This window comes from Athene noctua, chromosome 29 (genome assembly GCF_965140245.1).
Source record: "Athene noctua chromosome 29, bAthNoc1.hap1.1, whole genome shotgun sequence".
Lineage (NCBI taxonomy): Eukaryota > Metazoa > Chordata > Aves > Strigiformes > Strigidae > Athene > Athene noctua.
Window position 1 is genome coordinate 2,466,248 of NC_134065.1, and position 7,289 is coordinate 2,473,536.

The window sequence follows — 7,289 nt, forward strand, 5'->3', positions numbered from 1 at the left end:
GGGGGGACCCACGGGAGAGCCGGGTGTGGGGGACCCACAAGGAGACTTGGGTATAGGGGACCCATGGGGACAGTGTGGATGTGGGGGGACCCACGGGAGAGCCAGGTGGGGGGGACCCACAGACAGACACATCAGGGATGTGGGGGACACCCACGGGGTCACCTGGGTATGGGGGACCCACGGCGGGAACCAGTTGTGGGGGACCATGAGGACAGCGTGGATGTGGGGGGACCCACGGGAGAGCCGAGTGGGGGGAACCCACGGGGACAGCGTGGGGTGTGGGGGACACCCACGGGGTCACCTGGGTATGGGGGACCCACGGCGGGAGCCGGTTGTGGGGGACCATGAGGACAGCGTGGATGTGGGGGGACCAACGGGGAGAGATGGATAGGGGGGACCCACAGGGACAGCGTGAGGTGGAGGGGACACCCATGGGGTCACCTGGGTATGGGGGACCCACAGCAGGAGCTGGTTGTGGGGGACTATGAGGACAGCGTGGATGTGGGGGGACCCATGGGGAGAACTGGGTGGGGGGGAACCCACAAGGAGACTTCGGTATAGGGGACCCATGGGGACAGTGTGGATGTGGGGGGACCCACAGGGAAACCCGGGTTGGGGGGACCCACGGGGACATCAGGGATGTGGGGGACACCCACAAGGTCACCTGGGTATGGGGGACCCACGGCAGGACCCAGTTGTGGGGGACCATGAGGGCAATGTGAATGTGGGGGGACCCACGGGGACACCCAGGTGTGAAGGGCCCCACAGACTTGGGGACCTACAGACACAACCTGGGTATGGGGGGGACCCACATATGGGGTGACCTATAGACACAGGTATTGGGGTCACATAAACACAGCCCGACTTTGGGGGGACCCCCACAGCCTGGCATTGGGGACCAGCATGTGGCCGGGGTCTGCTGGGACCCCCCATCACAGCCCGGCTGGGGAGGGACCCACAAACACAGCCCGGTTATAGGGGTCCCACCTGCACCCCAGGCATGGAGGGGCCCTTAGCCGCAGCAGGGATTTGGGGGACACAGGGCTTTGGAGGTGACATGGGGGCTCACCCCCCAGCACCCCACCGAAGGGTGCCCTGCGAAGAGCCCCCCCCCAAACCCTTGGCACCCCACGGGTGCCCTGTGCTGTGAGGGGAGGGCAGAGGGGGTCCCCAAAAAGGAGAGCGAGGCGCTTTCCCCCCCTTCCTGCCCCCTCAGATTTCCCAGTGTGGAAAACATGGAAAAGTGAAAATGAAAACGAGCCGTTTTCCGGGAATCCCTGGGAGCGAGCGGCGGCAGTCTGGCTCATCCCCCTGAACCCCAAATCCTGAACCCCAAAACAGCTCCCAGCCTCCTGCTGCCCCCCAGGACCAAATTGGCATTTTGGGTGTCAGCCCGTCCCGCCTGCAGCCCCCCCCAAAATCCCCTTTGCACACCCCCGGGGAGGGGGGGGGGGCAGGTTGGGGTCATGGAGGCAGCCTCCCCTCCGCGGTGACGGTGGCTTTGGGGTGCCACCGGATTTGGGGTGCCACTCAGGGCGAGAACAGCCAGACCCCTCTCTGCAAACTGTTTTATTTTGGGGGGGCGGATTCCTGCCCTTTGTACAGGCAGGGTGAGTCTGGCAGCTGCGTGCAGGCAGCGACTCGATGGGGGGGGGTGTGAGGGGGTGAAGGGTTGAGGCTGGGGACCACGGGGGCACCCCAAACCATGCGGGGGGGCTCAGCCACACCTCGGGATCTGCGGGGTTGAGATGGGGGGACAAGGGGGTGTCGTGGCTGCCCACCCCCCCAAGGCACAGCCCACCCTAGGGGGGCTGGAGGGAGTGGCTGGGGGGCTGGGGGGGTATGAAGCTGCGGGTGGCAGCACCCCACTTCTGCCCGTCCCCCTGCCCTTCAGGTCCAGCTTCACCCCGGGGCAGCTCTGCAACACAGCGGCCTTCCTCCTCCTCCTCCTCCTCCTCCTTGCCTTCCTCCCCCGGCTGGGATGAGAGGGGCTCCAGCACCAGCCCCCCCACCACGAGCAGGAGCTCGGGGAAGGCTCTGGGGGGGAAGCCGGGGTGCAGGAGCCCCGATGCGGGGACCCCCAGCGAGAGGGTGGGGGGCAGCTGAGGGGGGGCCAGGAGGTGGCCCCCAGGCAGGTGCCGGTGGGCCAAGGGCCGGCAGCGGGGAAAGGGGCGGGGGGGTGTCAGCCAGGCAGGGGAGCTCCCCCGGGACCCCCAGCCGGCAGCAGGAGCCCCCCAGGTCTGGGGGGGGACGCGGAGCCGAGGCCTGCGGGCAGTGAGAGACGGGGAGCGCCGTGAGCATGGCTGGGGGTGCAGGCAGCACCCCGGGGTGCTCCGGCAGGTCCCTTGTCCCCTGGGCTCAGCACCCTCCGGGGGGGGGGGGCCCCCGTCCTCTCTCCCAGCCACAGCCACTGGGTGCTGCTGTGGGACCGGCAACAGCCCGTCCCTGCCTGTGCCGGGGCTGCGGGCAGGGCCTCCTGCCTGCAACGAGGGCCCCCAGCACCCACAAAAGCCCTGGCACCCCCCCTGCAGCCCCCTGCCCTGCCTGGCCCTGGCGCAGCCCCCGGGTGCTGGCACTGGCCGTGCCCACCAGTCCCGCTGGCTCCACACTTACTGGTCCCAGTGGTGGCCGCCCTCCTCTCCAGCACGTCGGGGTGCCGGGGACCCCGATGCAGCACCCGCCGGCTCGGCATCAACTGGGGGGACAAAAGGGGAGGTGGCAGCACTGGGGAAGGGCAGCCTGTCCCCAGGGGTGTCCCCGGCTGGGCTGGGTCCCCAGGACCCCCGAGCTGGCTCGGCATGTTGGGGGGACATGGCGGGGGGGTGGGCCGGGCATCTGAGGAAGAGGAGTTTGCTGAAGTTGAACTTGTAGGTGAAGCGTTTGCCCTTGACCTTGTGCAGGATGCACTGCTTGTAGTAGTACTGGGGGGGGGGAGTGTTAGTTAGTGGGGGAACCAAGGGGTCCCCTCAGATGGCAGGTGCCACCCCATGGGGTCCCCCAGGGCAGTGAGGGCTCTGCCCCCCCCCGCACCCCCCAGCCTCTGCGTCACCTGAGCGCCCGGCTCAGCTCGTCATAGTTCACCTGGGGTTTGTGTTTCCTTTGACCCCACAGCCGGGCCACCCCCCCGGGGGCCTCCCTGTCCTCACCCTGCTGCTGCCAGGCGGTGACATGGCGGAATTCCGCTTGTACCAGCCCTGGCGTGGCCAGCAGGGACAGGGGAGGGATCTGAGCCCTGGGCTCGGCACTGGGGAGGCCGCCCCTCGATTCCTGGGTTCAGTTTTGGGCCCCTCACCCCAAAAAGGCCATTGAATGACTCGAGCGTGGCCAGAGAAGGGCAACGGAGCTGGTGCAGGGTCTGGAGCACAGGTCTGCTGGGGAGCGGCTGGGGGAACTGGGGGGGTTCAGTCTGGAGAAGAGGAGGCTGAGGGGAGACCTCCTGGCCCTCTGCAACTCCCTGCCAGGAGGGGGCAGAGAGGGGGGGTGAGTCTCTGGAGCCAAGGCCCCAGCGCCAGGCCCCGAGGGAATGGCCTCAAGCTGCCCAGGGCAGGGTCAGGCTGGCTCTGAGGAAGGATTTCTGTGCAGAAGGGGCTGTTGGGCGTTGGAATGGGCTGCCCAGGGCAGGGGGGAGTCCCCGGGACCCCTGGGGGGGTTGAAGAGTCGGGCTGAGCCAGCGCTGAGGGATCTGGGGGAGTTGGGAACGGTCAGGGGGAGGGTCACGGTTGGGCTGGAGGAGCTTCAGGGGCTTTTCCCACCGGGATGATTCTGGGATTTTGGGATTCCTCCTGCTGCAGCAGCCCCAGGATGAAATGCCGTAACTGGATATGCCGGGAGCTGGGCCTGGACTCAGCTTCGTATGCCGTGTCAGGGAAGAGCTGCTCTGTGGAATGAGCGGGGCACACTTAGGGCTCCTGGGGTACATCACCCCAAGATCTCTGCTGCCCCCCAGGGAGCTAAAGCTGTTTTCAGCTCTGGGGAGGATGGTGATGAGATCTTGCCCCATCCCGGAGTGGCTGTGGGTCTGCAGAGAGGGACTGGCCTTGGGTGCAGGCAGGGAGGGAAGTGGAGGGCTGAGGGTCACCCCTTCCCTCCCCGAGGCTTTGTCCTGCTCACTGGGCGCTCATCCGATGCCCAGGAGGAGCTGGGCAGCACCCAGGATGCACCCAGCACCCAGGGGGTGCACCCAGCACCGGGGGGAAGATGCTGCCCGTGACGTCCCCGCCGTGGCCAGGACAGGTCACACCACCACAACTCACAGGGACGGTTGTGTCTTCATTTTCAGGGGGTTTGGCATCGCCAAAAAAACCCCAAAACCACCATCCCTGACCCACTTCCCACAGGGCCCCGGAGTGGGGGGACCTGCCCCACTCACCTGCGGCCCCACTGGGGGGGTCTTCCTTGGTGGGAGCTGCTGGGCAGGAGAAACCCTCTGAGGGGCTTAAGGAACATCCCCTGGGTATATAAAGGGGAGGGATGGGTTAATTTATGCTTATAAATCTGCTGACACCCCGACATGGGGCAGAAAGGGAGCGAGAAATGGCTGGGAGGGAGAGGGGGGAGCGGAGGGTTGGGATGTGGAGCGAGTTTGGGGGTCCCTGCCTGGTGATGGTGAAGGAGCCACTGCCCAAAAACCCCGACTGGTTTGTGCCCCTTTGGCTGCAGGTGGCCGGAGGTGGGTTCCCCCCCCCACTGCTCCTCCCATTTGATCTGAGCATGATTCCAGATTCAGGCAAAAAAGCAGAAAAAAAACCCAGAGATGGGAGCAGAGGGGACAGTGTGACGACATTTTTTTGCCCCCCCCTTTGCACCCGCCTCACCCGAGCGCTTCCCCGGCCCCGTGTCCTGGCCAGGTAAATACAAATGGGGCAATCTGGGATATTTGGATTGGAGTGGGAAAACAAACAGCGGATCCAAAGGGCAGGAGGCTGCAACCCCCCCGAAACGAGGGCTCAGGCGGCCGCGGAAAGGCTTCATGCCCATTTTTTTCCTCTTCTAATTTCCTTTCTCTTCCTCGTTTATTCTCCATCTCTCATTAGCGAAGGCCTTGATGCCTCTTTCAAGGGGGAGTCTGGGATCCCCGTGAGTCCCACAGGGGGTGTTGAGCCCCGGGGGTGTTTTCCTGGGGTGCCCTGACTCTGGGGGAGTGTCCCCCATGGATTTAGGGGAGAGTGGGAACCACAGACATGGAGGGGTGGCTGCGAACTGGGACAGGGGGTGCCTGGTCCGCTGCTCTGGGGGGTGGGCAGGGAGCCAGGACACCTGGGTCCCCCCCCGGATGGTAGGAAGGGGACAGCAGGGGGGTACAGGGGAGCGTTTGGGGCTGGGATGTGGGTGGGTTCCTGCCCCTTTATCTCCCCGAAATCCCTCTCTGATCTCCTTAGGCAGACCCCCCCCAGACCTGCTGGGGCATCGCCCCTGGGCAGGCAGAGGTGAAGGGCCTGTTTGTTTAAAAGCAGTTAATGCTATTAAAACAAGCAGATCAGGGAGCAGCAGAACAGCCGGGAGCCGGGGTGGGGGGGGACACGGACCCCCCAGCAGGGCTGGGGAGTGTGGGGGGGGGCTCAGATCCTGGAGCTCATCTATGGGGCAGGGGAGAGGGGCTGCCACAGAGGGCTGGGGAAGGAGCATCACCACAGCCACCCTCCATGTCACGGCACCCCCTCATTTCCCAGGGCTGGGACCCCCTCCCCGTGCCACAGGGTCTGACCTGCACCCCTGTCAGGGACCCCCATCCTGGGCTCGGAGCACCCCTCGATCCTCACGGCGGTTTCTTCCTTCCCTCCCCGGCCCTGCTCATTCCCATCCTTCGGTCTCCTGGGACCGTGGGATTTAAAAGGTTTCAAACAGAAACTCGAACCCGGCGGGGGGGGGAGGTTAAAAAGGGGATGAAGGTCACATTGGAAAGTCACAGCCCTGGAAACATCCAGGCGAGGGGCTGAGGGGGGTCCCTGGGGGGCTGGTCTGGTCCTCAGGCATGCGGTGTCCTGGGACAGTGACATCCCCTGTCCCCTGCTTGGTCCCCTCCTGTATCCCCGGGCTGGATGCGGCCATTCTGGGCTGGATGTGGTGGTCCTGGGGCTGGATATGGCCACTCCAGGGCTGGATACAGCCATCCTGGGCTGGATACGGCCATTCCAGGGCTGGATGTGGCCATCCTGGTCTGGATACGGCCATCCTGGGCTGGATGTGGTGGTCCTGGGGCTCGATATGGCCATCCTGGGCTGTATACGGCCATTCCAGGGCTGGATGTGGTGGTCCTGGGGCTGGATACGGCCATCCTGGGCTGGATACTGTGATCCTGGGGCTGGATATGGCCACTCCAGGGCTGGATACAGCCATCCTGGGCTGGATACGGCCATTCCAGGGCTGGATGTGGTGGTCCTGGGGCTGGATACGGCCATCCTGGGCTGGATACGGCCATTCCAGGACGGGATATGGTGGTCCTGGGGCTGGATACGGCCATCCTGGGCTGGATACTGTGATCCTGGGGCTGGATATGACCACTGCAGGCCTGAATTTGCTGGATACGGCCACTGATCCTGGGGATCACTGATCCTGGGGCTGGATATGGCCATTCCAGGACCTGGATACCGTGATCCTGGGGCTGGATACGGCCATTCTGGGCCCCATACTGTGATCCTGGAGCTGGCCATGCTGGGCGCTGACAGGGAGGGGGGCACTGGATCCAGCTCCTGACCGTGGAGCTCTTACAGCCACGGCGAGGAGCAGGGCTGGGATTTGGGCTGGGATATCATTGGCTTCACCCCCTGAGCCCAGCCCTAATCCTCAAAGCTCTTTGGGGTTTTCCCTCGCTGCCTAAATCCTCTTTGGAGCCAGCAGCAAGGCGGGGCTGGCGCAGGGGCATCCACCTGAGCAAATAGGGTGAAACCCCCCCCTTGATTTGGTGAAAATGGTGAAAATGGAAAACGAGATCTGTTCCCTGCCTGCGCGGGACCCTGTGAACCCAGTGAACCCTGGAGGCACCGAGCAGCCTCGGGAGCACGAGGCCGTTGCGGTGATGCTGAGCAGAGCCACGTCCTGCCCCAAATGCCTGCCAAGGGACATCCCAGCAAGCGGGTGGGAGCCGTGGGGCAAGCGGGGTGTCAGGGGCACCGGTCATGCCCCGTGCCTGCTCTGGTGCCATCACGGAGGGCATCTGACCCACAGTGGGAGCGAGAGGGGCTCCGAGGGGTGCTGGGACCCCCAGGTCCCTGTGAGGGAAGGGCTCCCGCTGCCTCTCCCAGAGGAGATGGCTCGGGGATCTCTGACCCCCCCGCCAGCGCCCGGTGTCC